The sequence below is a fragment of the Anolis sagrei genome, chromosome X (assembly GCF_037176765.1).
Source record: "Anolis sagrei isolate rAnoSag1 chromosome X, rAnoSag1.mat, whole genome shotgun sequence".
Lineage (NCBI taxonomy): Eukaryota > Metazoa > Chordata > Lepidosauria > Squamata > Dactyloidae > Anolis > Anolis sagrei.
This window is the reverse complement of record NC_090034.1, coordinates 28,299,875-28,320,419: the sequence shown is the minus strand read 5'-3', so window position 1 is coordinate 28,320,419 and position 20,545 is coordinate 28,299,875. Positions and strand designations below refer to the sequence as shown.

The following is a 20,545-nucleotide window of genomic DNA, read 5'->3' as shown; positions in this document are numbered from 1 at the left end:
TTATTGCATAATACTGCTATAATCCACCCTGGCCTACTTTAGAGACATTGAGGCTTGGAAACACCTCGAGGCTTGGAAACACCTTGCTTCCAGAGTACCAAGGTTGCCACAGTTTGCTTGGATAGATATGTACATTGGGAAACCCAGAAGGGTGAAGTGGTCTGAGTTCTAGATTAAGACTCTGTGAGAACAGAGCTCAAATCCCTTGTCAGGCGCAGAACTCCTCTAGATGACTTTAGCAACTCACATTACACTCAGCCATAGAGGAAGGCAATTGCAAACCCCCTCTGAGCCAATCTTGCCAAGAAGATCCCTTCTGTCAGAAACAATCCAAAAACACACAACACATGCAAGAGTCAAAGCTCATTCAAAAGTCATGGCATATTGGGTTTTTACAGTGGGAAAAAGATGGTAGAAAATCAACCTACCCAAAAATGACCTTGGGTTGTGTGAAGCAATAAAACAAGCAAGTTGTTTTGGTTATTAACCAGCATTCAGCATCAGGAATGGATTAGATGAGTGAACAAACTGAAGCTACATTCTGATAAAAACCAAGGTGCTCCCAGCCAGTCCAAAGGCCGTCCGGATAATAGGAATTTGCTTTATGCTGAATGAACATGCAAGACCAACACTGCAAGCAGATGTGCTGGGGGAAACGATGAGGGTGAAGGCATTAGAAAAGATTGGATCAGTGTCACAGAACATGATGAACAACTGCAGGCCTGTATTGTTGGTTCGACTTAAAGTATTGAAACCAGATAAAAAGATGTCCAGCAATTAAACTGTTTTTATACACAGAGCTAATTATAGATGCCATTATCAAGATGCATTATAATTAGCAATTGTGAATATGTTCTGTTTTGCATGACAAACACTGAATCCTAATATATCCTAATGAGCTGGAGAACTGCTGTGGTTGACCATTCTTGGGGGAACTGGTTCTTGCAGCTGTGCGTGAACGTCGTCGTTGAAGACGTTTTGCCCATAAGGACAACTCAATTTTACATTTGAATCTACACAGCTGTTTTGTATCTCTACCTTAATTCAACCCATTGATGTTGCCCGGTCTTGATGGTCTCCAAGAATGACGGTGTTCTGCACGCCTGCAAATGTTGACCCTTGAACCAGATATGTTCAGGACTAGAACTGTGACCTTGTACATTCAAAGTAAAATCTCTAACTACATAAGGTAAAGTCATCAAATTATAAGGACATTTCTTTCCCAAACAATTCACAACTTAAAATCAGCTCCATGTTCAGGCAACCCCAAAAGTCAATTAGGCCAATTAAAAGTCAAACAAAGTGCCCTGACTTGCTGAAGTATGGATGCACTCCAATAACAAAATCTATTTTAAATGTAAAATATACAATATTTAGCACCCAAGCCAATGATGTAATTGCATGAATACATTTTTGTATATGACATTTTGAAATTGTTATAAACAGTGAAACCTTGAATTACGAGCATCCCTACTTTCGAGCTTTTCAAGTTACGCGCGGTCACTTGGCCTGGGTTTCATTTTGACATATGAGCAGTGTTTCAATTTACGAGCTAGCACCAGAGGGCATGCTTGTGGCAGAGAGAGCACTAGTGCGAGAATATAGGGCTTTGAGAAGGCAGCCTCTGGGCCTCATGCCTCATACTCTTGTCCACGTTGAGAGATTGCTGCCTGTCCGCTTTGCTCTTGTCTGCTTTGAGGGTCTTTGGATTAGTTGGTTTTGTGTGGTTTTATTCCTGGTCTGTTTTGCTTCATGAAGAGAGAAAGAGAGAGAAAGAGAGAGAGAGCAAGAGAGGGAGGGAGAGAGGCAAGCTGGAAGGAGGACAGGAGGAAGAAGTAAGGTGATCTTTCTGTTGTTCCGTGTGAATGTACAGGTTTTTAAAAATACATTTTCTTATTTTAAAACATGTAAAAATATGGGGGGTTGTCGGGAGGGAATTGAGTAATACCACCTCAATGCGGAAAATCGCTTTTAGATAAGAATGATTTGAGTTAAGAGCTCAGTCATGGAACAAATTAAACTCTTAAGTCAAGGTGTCACTGTAGTAGCAGTAAAAACAGCACCAGTTGGCCAGCAGTAAGGCCAGTACCTGGAAGTTAGCGAAAAGGACTTGTCACCACTGGCATTCCACAGTATTTCCTTTTTTTCAGGAAAAAAGATGAAACCCCAACTTCTTCAGCATCAGTCATGAAACATCTAGCTCAGGGAGAAGGCCATGCATGCCATGAAGAGCCAGGCCCTTGGAGGAACAAGAAGATGATTCCTGACAATGAGAGTCATTGTTTATCACCATAATCGTGAGTTCAAGACTGGTCATCACCATAGAGCTGAAAGAGGAGGCAATGAGTATGCATCCCACCTGAAATCCCATAGCTGCCTCCTCCTGCAGAATTCTGGGGCTTGTAGTTTATTGAGGCTGAGCACTCTAAAGGCCTCTCCCTAAACTACAAAGCCCAGCATTCTGCAGGAGATGGCCACAGGATTCCAAGTGGGACGTATATTCTTTGCCTTCCCTTTCAGCTCTAGTAAGCCCTGCCTGCCTGCTTGCTTTATGGTCCTGCGAGTGCAAAAAGAAGAGCAAAAACAGTTGATGCTGCAGTTTGTAGTTTCCTCACTCTGCTATCTTGATCCAGGATTATTTGCCTGTCAGATTAAATGGGGATTTCCCCCCAGAAATAAATCTTACTGCCTTTCAGAATGAATCTTTCCCTTTCAAACTTCTCAATTGCATCTAAAATTTCCCAACCTCACATTCTGCCTGTCATCGTGCGGGTCAGCCTCCCATATTTCAGATTCTTCAAATACTAATTTGTTCACCATTGCCCACGACAGCATCCTGCAGCAAATCAGTAAGTTGTACATCTAGGCAAGAGAAAGCAACCCAATTGCCGTGCTTTAAATAATTACGGGTGTTCCCATTTTGCAATTTAAAAAAAATTCTCTGAAAGGTCACTTGAATTGTGTTTACTACTGTCTGGACCACTCTGGAATGTGCAAAAGTTTGCATATTTCAGAGAAAGAGAAGAACGCTGTTGCACTTCAAGATGCCATTGGGCTCAGCCAATCCCACAGGGCTGCTTTCTGGCCTCATGTTCTCCTTGCTGATGAGAAGAAATAGATTAAAAACACACCAGGCAATTTCTACAAGTTTTCACAGCTTTTTAATCAGGAAGCATTACTAAACACCACAGTGAAACCTTGGGCACCAGATGCCGAGGCACCAGCAAGAAGATCCCATCAACTATAACAACAGTGCATTTCATGAGTTTCTGCTGCTAGAAGGTACCTAAGCACCAAGTTTTCTGCCCATTTCCCCTCCGACCTGTTTGTCCTGGCTTGGCTAAGAGATCTAGCCATTAAGATGCATTGCCTGCACTAAAATTCTCCATTTATTAATATAATTAGGTCTGTTTTTTCTCGCCATTAAAATATTATTATTATTATTATTATTATTATTATTATTTGCACTTGTTAACCGCCACTCTCAGCCCGAGGGCGACTCGTGGCGGTGTACAGAACATAGAAATAAGCTCCCATTGGGGTTGTTCCAGTGATACCTTTGGGACTCCAGATTCACTTGTGAAACTTTGCAATGTTTTAAGACATTGTGATGCTAATCCAAAAGGATGTGGCTTAAAGAGTTGAAAAACATTATAAATAATAATAATAATAAAAAAAACTTTATACCCCGCCTCCATCTCCCCAAGGGACTCAGAGCGGCTTACATGAGGCCAAGCCCAACAACACATCAATAAACAAGAAAGCAATAAACAAAAAATAACAACAATACAGTTAAATAAATCACATATAAACATTAACATGCAAGGATTTAAAAACAAGCAAAAGGGCAAGTCAATAAAAAGTAAATGATGCATGCCATTCACCTGGATTTCAACATAGCACTCAATAAGATATGGAAGTGGGAAACTCCATCAGATGCATATCATTAGTCAGAAAACCAACCCAAAGTTGCCATCCATGTTTGTGCTTTGGATTGAAAGGATGTCCCAAATGGAGGGACACAGAGTTCTGTCCTCACTATTTGTTATCAGTGATTTAGATTAAAGGATGCAGAATATGGTACAAAACTTGGAGAGGACAATTGGAACACAATACAAAAGGGCCTAGATAACGTCCTTTTAATGTCCCAATCCAAACAGCCTTTTATCCCAGAAGTATCCGTGTTTAAAAAACGCGGATGTTTCTGGGAGGTGGTCTACAACCACACCAGAAAGCACGTGATTTCTGGGTGGGTGTCCAGATGTTGTACTGGGACTTTCCGATATAACATCTGGAGACTAACCCCCCTCTCCAGAAGCTCCCCTAAACTGAGTAAAAAAGAAGAAGAAAAGAACTCACCTAGCCTACCAGGGACGACTGCCAGAGTTCTCATGGCGTGTACAAATGACGTGCCAGGAGAAAGGGGGGGGGGGCATCATTTGTACATGCCAGGAGAACTCCGGTAGCCATCCCTGGGAGGCTGGGTGAGTTCTTTTCTTTTTTCACTCAGTTTAGGGGAGCTTTGGATGAGGGGGTTGGGATTCCCATAGTTTTCCGGGCTAATTTAGCAGATAGTCCAGAACTGGAAATAGTGGGTTTATCCTGCACCTTTCAAGAAGGCACGGAATTTACCCACTATCGAATTAATTCTCTACAAACCAGGGTTTTCCCTGGTTTGTAGCAAATTAATTTGGGACTGTCTAGAACATTGTCTGGACAGCCCCTCCTTTATTGTGGTAGATACCGCAATAAAGGTACTGTCTGGACAGGACTGAAATTCATCGAATGAGTAAGGACAAATGCAAAATTTTACAGTTAGGGCAGAAAAACCAAATGCACAGATATAGGATGGGGATATTTAGCTCAGCAGTCCTACATGGGGAAAGGACCTTGGTATTATTCTGGATTGTAAGTTGAGCATTAAACAGCAGTGTGAAGCTGAAGTGATAAAAAGCAAATGCTATCTAAGAACTCCACCCCACACGGTAAAAGCAGCGTTTCTACACATTTAAGAAATGGCAACCCACAGTGCCTTCACACTACACAAGCCTCAACCATGGGGCTAAGGCATTTTGCCATTTCTAAAGTGTTGGTTTTCCCAACTATTCCTAGGCTGGTTGGTAATTGACTTATTTTTAAATTCCCCACGTAGAAACAGGCAAAACAGCCAATTTCTCTGTGTGATGTTAATCCCTGTTAATGAAATAACGATGCGGTGTGTGGAAGGAGCCGAAATGCCCATTCCCCTAATTTTAAACCGCTTCTACAATAGACAATGCAGAGGCTTTGGGAAAGATCAGGGTTAATTTAAAACCATTTCCTGCGATCTAGGGTGATGTTTTTTTTAAAAAGATAAGTAAACCTAGAAGGTCAATGGGAAGAAACAAATCTCTACTGTGTGGTGGCAAATCAAATGAATAAATCCTTTAAAAAGCAGAGAAAAACAGATAAATCCTAAAGAAAGCGGAGAAAAGGACAAATTGTGATGGTGGTAGGGAAATCATCCATTCAATTTTCAAACAGGGCGTTGTGAAACCAAACACTTTACTTATTCTGTGCGATGAAGTCCTGAATGAGAGAAACATATTAATTTTAGGGAAAGAACAGCCCGTTTATTTAGTAGTCCTGCCTCATGCAGAGTTCTGTGCTCGTTTTAAGAAGGACCTGGACAAGTTGGAACAGTTTGACAGAAGGGCGACACAAAGGGTGATAAAAAGTATGGAGAACAAAACATTTAAGGGATGTTCATCTTGGAAAAGAGAAAATGGAGAAGGGACCTGATCATCTACATCCTGCATCGAGCAGGAAGTGGGACTTGATAGCTCACAATAGAGCCCCGTTTGAGCCTACAATTCTAGGGAAAGGAATCTCAGCATCCCTCAAGGTGCCCCTCATACCTTCTAATGTGATGTATAGGATTTAATGCATCTTGGTACTGATGGAATACAGCAGAGATGCCACACACTGTTAAAGAAGTAGCACTGCCCATGGAGATAGTAATACAGGAAGATGGTGCAAGTTACAAAAAGTCTGGAATTTTATGTACAAGCACAAAATGGGAGAAAGAAAACACTTATTGCCAATGTGAAGCACTATTACATCAGTGAATGTAGAGTGTGATATCACATTGATCAGTACACACAGTTTTGCTTGTGATCTCTGATTTGAAACACAATATACTGTATTCATTAGTCTGAAGGCTGCCTCACAGAAAAACAACACATACACCTGATCGTTACCAAAACATTCTTATCAATTGCAATACTGAGACTCCTTGTGTTATGGTGATAGCTTCCTTTCCCATCCAAACAAGCTCTTGCATGCTTGTGAAAGCATATTCATCAGACTTCTACATAGTCTCCATAATATCCGATAGTAAACAACTCCATATGCTACCCTCGTGCTTAAAAACCCTTTTCCTTTCCAGGAGTTTTGAAATTATATTTCTCCACCATTTATTCCTGTCTAAGAACTATCTATATTTTGCTTTTCCCCTTAGAAAAGACTCCTGAGCAATTACACTAAAAGTGTGTGGGAATTTATTTTGATCTCAGCGCTTTGGATACTGATCAGGAACCATGGGTCTATTTATATATAACAGGTGCAATAGAATCTACCTCGCTGCTGAATTTGTAAATTGGAACTAAGTGATGCTATGATACCTCCATTGTAGTTACAACTAAAGAGATGTGGCCCACATTTCCATATGTTACTTGATAGAAATCTTTTGTATTCTTATTTCTGAACCCAACAGTGAGTCAAACTCAATTTCTAGACCCATTTAATCAATGGCTAGATGGGAATTAAATGCATATATTAATCCAAATGATTTAACGGTTTATTCTGGTTTGAACTAGCTATTGGATTTAGGCCATTATATTTACATCAGGCTACTGATATGGTAATGTGGTAATGTTTTCACATTTCACATGTCTGTTTTGTGGGAAAGAAGATCTATTCTGCTGGTAGTATGCACCTCTCAAATAAAGGAGGAAGCAATGCGAGGGACAGTGAGCTTATTTGTTGCTATAGCAGGGAATAGGGAACCAGCGGAACAACTGACAGTTTCAAAGAGCCCCGATGATTTAGCTCCCGTCCCCATCTCCCTGGAATGTGCAATGTTCATGGCTTGCATTGTATGTGCGGGAGTCCATGCGAATGTGAGCCAGGAACGACTGGGCCGGACGAAGACACTGAGCTTCAGAGAAGGAGTAATCAACGTTCAGACTTTTGGCATTGACCAACATGTTCCTGGAGCTTGCTTCTCCCTCTCCTCAAACTCTAGCGGCATCTGGAGCATCACATCTCACCCTGAACCCCAGCTAAAGGCAGAGTGAAGGGGATACCACAAACATACAATATTGCCTCCGATAAGCTACCGCCCATTCACCAGGAAATCAATTACAAAGTACATTTCATGAAGAACCACATCATCTATTATAATATTTACAAAAGGGTGGTGAACTTTTATCTATTTTGGAGGGACACCATAGCCACCTCCCTCCCTCCCTCCCTCCCCCCTCCTCCTCTCCTTTGATTTTCAAAAGCACTTTGATGGTGTTTTTCCTGCATGGCACGGGGTTAGACTAGATGGCCCATAAGGTCTTTTCCAACTCAATTATTTGTCTCTTCCCCTCTCTTCCCCCCCTCCTCCTTTTTCACTTAAACACGTGAAGGTTGTAACTGTGTAGAAAGAGGAATCCATGCATTTGACTCCTCAGTTTCCCGTATAGACAGTCCCCCAGTCTACTTCCTCAGATACAGGGGGCAGACACTGGCTGTAGGTATTCACAGACACACTTATCAACTCGTCAACATAACTACAAGTTTTGTGTGACAATTCACGCACAGTCTGCTACAAAAAGTCTATTTCGAGGCGCCTCACTCCATGCATCTGAGGAAGTGGTGCATCTACACTGTAGAATGAATGCAGTACAACACCACTTTGACTACCATGGCTCAAGGCTGTGGAGTCCTGGGATTTGTAGTCTGGTGAGGCACCAGCGCTCTTTGGCAGAGAAGGCTAACTGCTAAACTAGTTTCCAGGATTCCATAGCACTAAACCATGGCAGTTAAAGTTGGTGTCAAACTTCATTCATTCTACAGTGTAGATGCACCCAAAAGCTCATGCTACTAACTGTGTTCTCTCTTAGGTGCCACAAAAGCGCATTGCAAATTGTCAAACTAATTAGCCACTTTAAGTCTCCTTGAAAAAGCTGGCTATAATCAAATATATAATAATAATAATAATAATAATAATAATAATAATAATAGTAATAGTAATAGTAAAAAATTAGCTGACATACAGTCCCTTCCAGTTCAAATCCTGCACAGCCTTTGGATCTGGCCTGCAGGGCCATTACCTTTCTAGACCTTTGCCACCATCAGTTTCACTGAAGAAGCCACAGAGTCGTCATGCTGAACGATTCTGGATTCTAACCTGCAGCAGAACTCATGCCACAGAATACTTTGAATCTTTGAGGAGAGGTTTGCTATTGTTTAGTCTGAACTCAGCTCTCGCGCCGGAGCCTGTTTTTGTTTTCAGAGGCCAAATATCCAAAGAGCCTGTCAGGAATGGAAAAACTGTGTTTTTCTGGGCTGCCACTCAGCACGAGTTTTCCAAGTTCAGGCGAGCCATGATGTGGTTACGTTGACTCAGCCACAGAGCCTCAATGGTTTTCCTTTCTGGATGGGGCTCCAGACTTTCCCGCGGACCACACGGCCTGATCGCATCAGTCCCTATCTGGAATGCCAGGCAGGTGCCAGGAAAGCGCTCTTCCCTTATTACAGAGGGACAAAGGAAAGGAGAGGAGAAACAGGCGTGAAGAGAAAGAAGGCTGGGACGTTGACCTCTTGGAAAGAGCAAATTATGAAACTTGGAATAGGACAAGGGGAAATGGAGATGGGAGGAATAATGTGTAGGATCTTTTAAAGCAAGCACAAGTGAGGAGCAAAGAGGGCTGAGACTAAGAAGAACACCCCATCCCATACCACAATGCACTGCATTGAAAATGCGTTATATAAGCTACATGTTAGAAAGCTGGGACTACTGCTCCATGCATTCCCCTGTCTTTAATTTGCTGCAAATTGATAGGCATGTACTTGAATCATGGAGCCTTGGAAATGGAGTTATCATATTGGCTATTACTGCTTTTCTTTATAGATGCGAACCCACATATCAGTTTCGTGTGCAAGTTTCCTGTTTTCTGACTCCTCTGTTTGTGCCTCGAGTGACCAGTGATAGAAGGTATTCATGAAATAAGTGATCCATTGAAATATAGCAGTCGGGAGCAAGAACTAGTGCAGGGATGTCCAATTTTTGGCTTCCCTGGGCCACACTGGAAGAAGAATAGTCTTGGGCTGCAAATGCATACACATAGCGGGAACATACGACATACAGAATACACAACTTAAATTCATCGCCCTCCTCAAAGCATTCCTCAAAGCGTTTTCTGAGCCAGTTATTGACCTGTACTATTTTTCTGGCCCTTGTAGGGCCGCATCTTACAACTGGGAGAAGGGATGAAAAGACCACCTGTACATTATACTGTTTTTGCTTTGTTCAGAGAGCTCAAAAATCATTTGTGATCTTTTGAAAGGTATGCCTAGCAGAATCATTAGTTCCTACATGAATCAACATGAGAGGGAGTGGGTGATGGGGTTTGAGGAGCCTGGTGAGTCTCTGTGTGACATGGTGTATTTTTGCCCCTGGGAGACAGCATATTTCTCAAGCTATACCGTCCAGTTTGGAAATGACGGCTTCCGTTCTGCTAAGGAAGGAATCACCTACTACCGAGATCTGTTTCCTTTGAGGATTGACAGGGCTGCCTTTGTTCAAGACTGTGTGTAGGATCCCTGAAAAGTGTCCCTGTTAAAGTGTAAAGTGTTGTCCTCCTGCTCCTCCTCACTATCCCTCAGTGCATTCGTCAAGGACCATGACCGCGTGAGTGGCGCCACCTATATGTAGAACTTTAATTTGCAAGGGTTTAAACTGTATAACATGCCCATACTTGCTTCTTTTGTAAATGTATAGTTGGATTGATTGGTTATTTATAGCTGTCAATCAAGGTTGTTTGCACCAGTTATATTGCTTCCTCAGCTCAATTGCTTGGCTCCACCTCTTCCTGGAGGAGGGTAGAACTTTTCCTTTTCCATTCTACCATCAAACTTTCTATCAGATAGACGTGAGAAAGAGACTTGGCTCTAAAGCCCTTAATTAAGTTACCTCTCATCACCAATTCTAAGGTTTTTACCCTTGGGACTCATGCTTCATGTCCAGATCGCCCTGGCCAACGTTGAGGAGACCCAAGCGCCTTCAAACCGGTTCTTTGTGCCTTCAACATAGGCCATTGGACTGGGGGTTGTGTTTATTCCAACCTTCACAGCCATTGAGAAAAGAGGGAGCAGGAAAAGCTTCTCAGCTGCGAAATCTCCTTGAACCCAAGACAACCAGAGACTGTAATGTATATTTCCTTTACTCCCTTTGAAACTTCCAGCTTATTGCCTTAAAGGGATAACTCTTTGTGAACAATAAAACCTATTTTGAGTTATCTACAGTGTTTTGGTCCTTGGGAGTTCCAGTTCTTTAAAGGAAGGCAAGAAGCAATCCCCCGGGGGAAAGATGTCACGTCTATGTCCCTTTCACTAAGAGTTATAGCCCCCAGGCATAACATCATAAGGACATTTCAGGATTCTGAATGGAAGAATGTTTTTTAAAGGTTCCATACGCCTTCTCTTGTGGTTTCTTTCCTTACTGTGCCATTGTTTTCACCACTCATTGTGATAGTACAACATTGCTTGAACTCTGCTGAAAAACACAGTCCAAAAGAGAAGCGTGATAAAATATGGCCCTTTCTCTAGTGAGGAATGCTATCCACTCTTCCGATGCCCTGCCAAATGCAAAAGCCTATTTGGAATGGCAGGAGGCGGGTGTTTGGGGAGGTCGGCATAAGGGCTGGGGTCCCCTTCCCTAGAGAAACACGGCTTGTGTAGCATTATCCACCCTGTGTCCTAGCCCTTTGCTTCCTTATGCCCATCGTTTCAACCTTCATTTTTTTTCCACGGCTAAGAAATGCCATAGAGGTAGATGCTAAAAGGGGGGGGGGGGGGGGGGTTGATGCAATAAAAACATTCCTGCCTGCAAAGCATGAAACCCCAAATTTTATAGGAAACCACTGTCTTTGGGTGTCTGCATATCTTCAGGCATCCTGGGATCTCTAGTTGAAAGGGAACGGAGGAAAGCAAAGGGCTGATATAATGATAGTTTCTGGATGAATGCTGTTTGACTATTGGCCACCACATGAAAGCTCCAAGGCTGGGAGGCTCGGCATGTTTCTGCAGCCAATTGAGAGGCAAACTTCCCGGCATCGAAATTGGAAGAAACACAGAGAGAAGAGCCTGCACGAAGAAGAGGAAATGATAAGTCTCACCCTCGTTTTCACAAGTTCTGGAAAGTCTTGCTAAAGTCTGAAGTGATGCGTGAAGGGCCTAAAATACCGAAGTGCATAAAGCACACTTCAGCAGGGCAACCTGCTTCTAAGTTTGTTATAAACTAACGTCAAACAACCAATGAGAACTGGGCAGCTATACAGAAATCATAGATATGTATATCAATGCATATCAATGCATATGTTTGCATCTTCTTCCAATAATGATGATGATGATGATGATGATGTTGATGTTGAAAGAGACCCTCAAGGGGCATCCGGTCCAAGCCCCCTCTGCCTTCATGCAGCAAAAGCACAATCAAAGCACCCCTAACAGATGGCCACCCAACCATAATAATAATAATAATAATAATAATAATAATAATAATAATAATAATAAAGTTGGAAGAGACCTCAAGGTCCAAACCCCTTCTGACTTATGCAGGAAAACCACAATCAAAGGACCCCTGATGGATGGCCATCCAGCCTCTGCTTGAAACGACACAGAAATTGATCTAGATCATTCAGATTCTAAATATTCTCTGCAAATCGTATCTTGTTGCTTCAAGATAACTGTACAAAAATGCAGTGCTGTCCTATGGGCCTGGTTAGTCCTGTGGGACGTGTTTATAGGTAAGCCAGTATTAGTTTTTCAAACATCTCAACTATTGGCTAGTAGCACTACAGAATATTGTATGTGTGTGTGGAAATACGCTACAAATTATGGAGACAAAGAAAAGGAATGTATCCTACAAGAAGTCAAAAAAAGAAGCCAGAAATGAAAATAACAGAGCAGTGAGAGGGAAAAACAGTAAGAAGGGGATACATAATTTGATTTGCAATGCACTAAAGTGATCAGGATAAGCAGCTAACCCAGTAATATTATTGTATGAATCACAGATGCTCAGTGGTGCAATTCTATGTGACTCAAACCACAAAGTATGACCTCCCAACTTGTCTCTTTTCATCAAAAGCTTGCGGTTCAACTCATACTCTAAAAATGCACCGTGGTTCTGGGGAACCACATACAGACAAACAGAACCAATCAACAGAAGACATTTGTACACCTAAGAGAGTGTGAAGAAGAAACCTAATGACAAATGCACAATGTATGACACACATGCATGACTCAGGATGACATGGCATATTTTGTGAAGTTACGGCTTTGATCTGAAACTGAAACTCAATGGTCCAGCCTTTTCAATTCACAGAAAAAATGGAGGGTTTTAAAGAAACATCCTGAAGGATGCTAAAAAACCAGTAAGGCACAATTACCTCAACAGGTAACTTCTTGCCTCTCTCTAAAGTTCGCATTGATCAATACAATGTCTACACCCGCTGCTAAAACAAAACCAAATTGATAACACTAGGTAACAAAATTTGAAAGATTTTTTGTTCCTGATTTGAAAGTATTACTTCCTGTTTAATTATGTGCCACTTACTTTGAAAGTCATTGTTCTCCTCCAGAAACTTTGGTTTTGTGACACTAACTATGTTGAATTGGTTGAGACTCGATGGTGAGAGATTCCTTGAAAAACTAGAACAAAATGCACTATAGCAGGATGATGTCCCTCCCGCAAAGACAACATTTTTGAAGTTTAATAAATCTTTTCCGTGTTTTTATGGTAGAACCAATTAGGAAATGACATTTTTAACCCAGGAACAACAAATTGTGTCACAGAGTGTAATGAATGGCAATGCTTTCTGATGCTCCATTTTTCAGTACAGCTTGAGTATCTCTTATCTGAAATGCTTGGGACCTGAAGATTTTTGGCTTTCACATAATACTTGTACCTGCATACCCGTATCTAATTAAATATCTTGGAGTGTGTTGTGCTCTCCCTGTAGCCAGCCCTGGTGAACAATCAGATTGCAACTCCTTTGAGCAGATGCATACTATTTCAAGGTACATAAAGCACATTACAGTGATCTGAATGGGATGGAACTAAGGCATTGAGCAATCGATTCAAACCACCGGAAAAGAGATTCTGCCTAAACTTGACAAAAACTTCCTGATGGCAAGAGCTGTCCAACAATAAAATGTGATGCCTTGTAGTGTGAGAGTCTCGTCACTGGAGGCTTTTAAACAGAGGCTGGTTGACCATCTGTCCAGAATGCTTTGACTGTGTATTCCTGCATGGTACAAGGTTGGTGTGATGGCGCGAGTGGCGCCACCTATATGTAGAACTGTAAGTTGCAGGATTTGAACTGTTGTATCAAGCCTGATTCTGCCTTTTTACCCTGTAAATGTATAGTTGGATTGATTGGTTATTTATAGCTGTCAATCAATGTTGTTTGCACCAGTTGAATTGCTCCTCCTGCTCAATTGTTTGACCCCACCTCTTCCTAGAGAGCAGGACAGTGTTTCCTTTTCCATTCCACCATCAAACTTTCTATCAGATGGACGTGAGAGAGAGACTTGGCTCTGAAGCCCTTGATTAAGTTACCTCTCAGCACCAATTCTGAGGTTCTTACCCTTGAAACTTATGCTTCATGTTCAGATCAACCTGGACGACGCTGAGAAGTCTCAAGCGCCTTCAAACCAGTTCTTTGGCACCAGAGGAAGGCTTTGTGCCTTCAAAATATAGGCCATTGGAATTGGGGTTGTGATTATTCCGATATTCACAGCCATTGAGAAAGAGGAACCTGGAAAAGCTTCTCAGCTGCAAAACTCCTTGGACCCAAGACAACCAGAGACTGTAATGTATATTTTCCTTTACCCCTTTGAAACTTCCAGCTTATTGCCTTAAAGGGATAACTCTTTGTGAACAATTAAACCTAGTTTGAATTATCTACAGTGTTTTGGTCTTTGGGAGTTCCAGTTTTCCCAAAGGAGGGCAAGAAGCAATCCCCTGAGGGAAAGATGTCACGTCCATGCCTCTTTCACTAAGAGTTATAGCCCCCAGGCACGACGGCACAGTTGGATATATTGGCCCTTTTAGTGTTTTCTATATATAATTGTAGACTGATCAATAATTCAGCATTTTGTAAATGCAGCCCTGGTCAATACCAAAACATGACCTTCCAGCTGTGAAGCTGCATTTTCCAGGGGAGTGTTTCCCACTCATCACAAGCTGAACCCCCATTGCCTGGCCTGCTTTTAGACTTACCAGGAGTGCCTCTGACTTTCCTGGAGTGAACTTCTGTCTGTGTTTCTTCAACTAGACCAGTGGTTCTCAACCTGTGGGTCCTCAGATGTTTTGGCCTTCAACTCCCAGAAATCCTAACAGCTGGTAAATTGGCTGGGATTTCTGGGAGTTGTAGGCCAAAACACCTGAGGACCCACAGGTAGAGAACCACTGACCTAGACCATTAGTGATCCTAGGCTCAAATATAAAGACGTCTGCCACTGCTTTGAGATAGACACTAAGGAGGAAGAGAGCTGAGGGTCAACCGTGTACTGATTACATTGGGCACCAAAGTGACCAAAGCCAGCCCTATCTATCAGCAAGGTCTGAAATCAGAACAAAATGGATATGGATAATACACCTCACTCAGAAACCAGAGCTTGGATGGACATCTCATGTTCCAGTTCCTTGACCAGAAACAGAATATCCAGCTGGTCAACCAATAACCAGTCCAGTGGAATCAAGGGAAGGCATTTTCAACCATGGTCTTATCAGCACTTCTGCAAGGCATCATGGGATCAGAATGCTAGACTCTACCTGAATGCACATGCTCTATGGCGGTGGAAAGTACCAATGCTCACAACAGGACAGGTAAAGGGGACCATGATCCACAAATAAGAAGAAACAAACTGCTAACATATTGGTTTGTCCTCAAAGAAACTCTTGTTTTGTGATGCCCAAACCAAACTGAATTTTACCTATTTCCCCAAAACAGAATAGTTTTATTGCCATTGTGCTATTGCACACAAAATTGCCTTCCCCAGCACACCACAAAACACACCCATCCTTCCACATTCTAATCACTACGGCACAGCCCCAAAGCCACATATATTCAAAGCCAAGTTCACCATAGCCACAGCTCTAGGATAAAAGCTCCCTCTCAGTCTGCTTGTCCTTGCCTTTGTCACCCTGTACCGTCTGCCAGATGGTAATAATTCAAAAGGAGAATATGCCTGGTGAGATGGATCCCCAAGAATGCTCTGAGCTTTCTTAAGACTGCGGGACTTATAAAGTTCTTCCAAAGGGGGGAGAAAGACTGCAACCCATGATGCTCTGTGCAGAAGTGGTGACCCTTTGGAGAACCATCCTATCTGCAACAATTTGTAGTTTACCAAACCATGCACAGATGCAGTAGTTTAGGACTCTAGAGTACAGCGGGGAAAAGTCATCAGCAGTTTTCCATTCATTTGTTGGTTCCTTAGAAGTCTCAGACAGTGCAGTCTCTGCTCGGCCCTCTTCACCAACTCTGCTGTTGTATGAACACTGCCCCAGGTCAGATCCTCCTTCACAGTAACACCCAGGGACTTGAAACTGGCCACCCACTCCACTTGGTCTCCATTTATGACCAAGGGCTGGATTTCTGTAGTCCATTATGAGCTCCTTGATCTTATTGATGTTAAGAACCAGATTATTGTCCCTGCCCCACAAGAGCAGTCGATCCACCTCATCCTGATAGGCAGGAACCAAGGTGGCGCAATGGGTTAAACCCTTGAGTCAGCTGAACTGCTGACCAGAAGTTCGGTGGTTCAAATCTGCGAGGCAGGGTGAGCTCCTGTCTGTCAGCTCCAGCTTCCCATGAAAAGACATGAGAGAAGCCTCCCACAGGGTGGTAAAGCATCCAAGCAACATCCCTGTAGACGGCCAATTCTCTCACACCAGAAGCGACCTGCAGTTTCTCAAGTCGCTTCTGACATGATAAACAAAATCCTGATAGACAGACTCATCCCTTCAGAGATAAGAAGCCCCACCACAGCTATATCATCTGTGAATTTGGTAATGATATTGCTATCGTAGATGAGGGTGCAGTCATATGTGTATAAAGCAGAGGATCCATCACACAGCCCTGTGGCATTCCAGTGTTGAGAGTGAGATTAGCTGAAGATATATGATTACCTAATCTAAACCTCTGGGAACGTCCAGACAAGAAGTCCATAATCCAGGAATGGCTTAAAAGCTGGGCAGTGGAAAGCAGAGATTATTAACAGTACTTTGTTATGTTAAAAAAGAGATGGAAATTAATTTAAATTGGGAAAAATATCCATTTCAAACCAAAAAAGCCCCTTAATCTATGACTTGGTAAGGCAAGCCTGTGGCAGGAGGCAGTGCAGGATGGAAAGGTTTCTCTGCACTGCTCTGCGCTGCCCCTGACTCAGCAGGAGATGGGGTTTGGGACCTGTCTGTTAGGAGGGAGGCTCTAAATTGGGAATCAAAACATTCCATGTTGCTCAGCAGAACTATAAATCCAAAGTGCACCCTTGTCTCAGCCAGCCAGAGGTCTCCACACAGCTCCTCCAGAGTCCAAAATATACTTGGAACTTGTTTACGGTTGCTTTACATACAGTTACCCAATTTCCATCTGGCCATTCTGCCCTGCAGAGCGGCTCAGGGATTTCAGTGTTTTATTGTGTGTGTGATTCATTTCAGGCATCTCGATCCTAGCAAGCTGGCACCAAGAAAGAAAACAAGTCCCAATACATATTCTGGAGGGTTGAAATGCCCCTTTGGGCTTGAAAGGACATCATGGTGTGTTTTCATTTGTCAATTACAGATAATCATCAAACATCTATCTTCATAGAATCAAAGAATCAAAGAGTTGGAAGATACCTCATGGGCCATCCTGTCCAACCCCCTGCCAAGAAGCAGGAATATTGCATTCAAATCACCCCTGACAGATGGCCATCCAGCTTCCAAAGAAGGAGCCTCCACCACACTCCGGGGCAGAGAGTTCCAATGCTGAACGGCTCTCACAGTCAGGAAGTTCTTCCTCATGTTCAGATGGAATCTCCTCTCTTGTAGTTTGAAGCCATTGTTCCGCGTCCTAGTCTCCAGGGCAGCAGAAAACAAGCTTGCTCCCTCCTCCCTATGGCTTCCTCTCACATATTTATACATGGCTGTCATATCCCCTCTCAGCCTTCTCTTCTTCAGGCTAAACATGCCCAGCTCTTTAAGCCGCTCCTCATAGGGCTTGTTCTCCAGACCTTTTATCATTTTAGTCGCTCTCCTCTGGACACATTCCAGCTTGTCAATATCTCTCTTGAATTGTGGTGCCCAGAATTGGACACAATATTCCAGATGTGGTCTAATCAAAACAGAATAGAGGGGTAGCATTACTTCCCTAGATCTAGACACTATGCTCCTATTGATGCAGGCCAAAATCCCATTGGCTTTTTTTGCCGCCACATCACATTGTTGGCTCATGTTTAAGTTGATGTCCACGAGGACTCCAAGATCTTTTTCACACGTACTGCTCTCGAGCCAGGCATCCCCCATTCTGTATCTTTGCATTTCGTTTTTCCTGCCAAAGTGGAGTATCTTGCATTTGTCACTGTTGAACTTCATTTTGTTAGTTTTGGCCCATCTCTCTAATCTGTCAAGATCGTTTTGAATCCTGCTCCTGTCCTCTGGAGTATTGACTATCCCTCCCAATTTGGTGTCGTCTGCAAACTTGATGATCCTGCCTTCTAACCCTTCATCTAAGTCATTAATAAAGATGTTGAACAGGACCGGGCCCAGGACGGAACCCTGCGGCACTCCTCTCGTCACTTCTTTCCAAGATGAAGAGGAAGCATTAGTGAGCACTCTCTGTGTTCGTCCACTTAACCAATTACAGATCCACCTCACCGTACTTTTGCCTAGCCCACATTGGACTAGTTTCCTTGCCAGAAGGTCATGGGGGACCTTGTAGAAGGCCTTACTGAAATCCAGGTACGCTACATCCACGGCATTCCCTGCATCTACCCAGCTTGTAACTCTTCTGTGAAGGCATTAAGATGGCTTGTTTGGAGTTCTACCTCTGTGCACATCAGCATTTTAATTCCATCGAGTAATTCAAAACTTGCATGGTAAAGATCGATCCTTTCACGTAAACCTTTAGTCTTCCTTGTCTTCTGAAAATGGTCCCTGTTTTCCTAAGGAGCTTATTAGCAAGGCCATATGGACAGAACCATTCTCCATACTTTCCTTATTATGTATGGCAAGATGTTGTTTTGTGTATTTATAAGTGTTTCTTTATGTCACAACTTTTGTGGTAGGTCATGGGACTGGATTCAGTTTTGGGGGAACATGTCTGATTTGACTTATTGTCCTACTTCTACTGGGATGTGTATGACATTGCTTCTGAAAGGATGAAAATAATAACAACACTAACAGCAACAGCAACATCAACAAATGTAGGCTCCAACACCAAATGAGGTTCCCCTTTAGCTCAGAACTGTGTGCTACTCAGACCACTGACGATGGTTAAATGTTTACTGTATATTGTATCATGTATGTTGTTTTTATGCTGCTGAAATTGTTTCTATGAATTCTGTTGTGTTACATTTTGACTATGTTTAACTCGGGCTTGTCCCCATGTAAGCCGCCTTGAATCCCTTTAGGGAGATGGAGGCAGGGTACAAAAATAAAGTTGTTGTTGTTGTTGTTATATTATTATTATTATTATTATTATTATTAGAAACACAACAAGATGAGTCCACAGCAGACAAGATCACTCTGCTGGCTGTTGTATTGGATCACACGTATTGGATCACACTTCCCAAGTGTCTAGGACTGTGTGATGTATCGGCGAATAATGCGTGCAGATCCCAGTAAGGTGGCCTTCTGCAGCTGGTAGATGGTAATTTTGTCAGCGCCGATTGTGTTTAAGTGCAGGCCAAGGTCTTCAGTGGCCCGATCACCACTGGGACCACCTTTACTGGCATGTGCCAGAGTCTTTGCAGTTCGATCTTTAAATCCTCATATTGCGTCAGCTATTATTATTATTATTATTATTATTATTATTATTATTAGCTCCATGTTGGGGTTGCGAAAGGTTTGCAACAGAAAAAGTTATCTGAACACTACCAAGTAGCACTTTTAGGCATTGCATGAATCTGTCAGCATCAGTATGCAGTGTTCACAGCGGACACTGCAGAAAATACTTCAGACCTACTTCATTAAAAAAGGGAAATCTGGCCTTGCAAATGCTTATTTATTATCAGTACATGTTTGTGAATCTCTCCCAACTTTGTCCGCCAGGATACTCTGTGCAGCACCAACCAAGACCTGGAGGGCGGGGAGGTGGAGTCGCAGTGGTCTATAAGGATTTTATCCCCCTGATCAGGTGCCCCATCCCACAGTCATCTTCTTTTGAGTGTGCCGGCTTTAGGATAGGTGACCGGGACAGGATAGGGATTCTGTTAGTGTACTGACCACCCCGCTGCACGACAGTCTCCTTACCTGAGCTAGCAGGAGTGGTCTCGGATTTGGTGTTGAGCTCCCAACGGCTTTTAGTCCTGGGAGATTTCAATGTCCATGCCGAGACCTCTCTTTCAGGTGCGGCTCAGGACTTCATGGCTGCCATGGCAACCATGGGCCTGTCCCAATTAGTATCTGGTCCCACCCATAGTGTCGGACACACACTGGATTTGGTCTTCACTCAGGGATGGGAGGAAGGTGACGGGGTGGAGGAGCTGACCATCGCTCCATTACCATGGACCGATCACCACCTGATTAGGTTTAGACTTACTGTGCCTCATAACCTCCACAGGGGTGGTGGACCCATTAGAATGGTCCGCCCCAGGAGACTTATGGATCCAAATTGTTTTTATTGATTTTAATGTATGGACTGACTGTCTTAATTGTTACAATTGCTGTTTACATGTTTTATCCATTGTTATATTTATGTTGGCATCGAATTGTGCCTTTTGTAAGCCGCCCTGAATCCCCCCTCGGGGGTTGAGAAGGGCGGGGTAGAAATGCGCGAAATAAATAATCTGGGGTCATGTAAAAAAATTCAGGCAGAAGGGAGTTGTGAGTGGAAAGGTTTTAAGAAGTCTTGCTGCAAGGACGATTAAGGTGCGGGCTGCTGGCCTCTGGTCCCGCTCAGGGGCTCTTTGGCATTTCTCCCTCCAAAGTGGCACAAAGAGAACAATACAAAGTGTGCCTAGGCGGCTGCCATGGCCACCACACTATGGCAGTTCAGCTGCATGGGTTGAATGCCTGCCATCCATT

At 43.0% G+C, this 20,545-nt stretch overlaps 1 protein-coding gene across 4 annotated transcripts in view; it reads right to left on the bottom strand.

The window, feature by feature from the left end:
* LOC132781758 (ankyrin repeat and fibronectin type-III domain-containing protein 1-like) overlaps positions 1–20,545 on the bottom strand; it is a 343,353-nt gene that overhangs the window by 100,575 nt on the left and 222,233 nt on the right. The window lies entirely within an intron of this gene.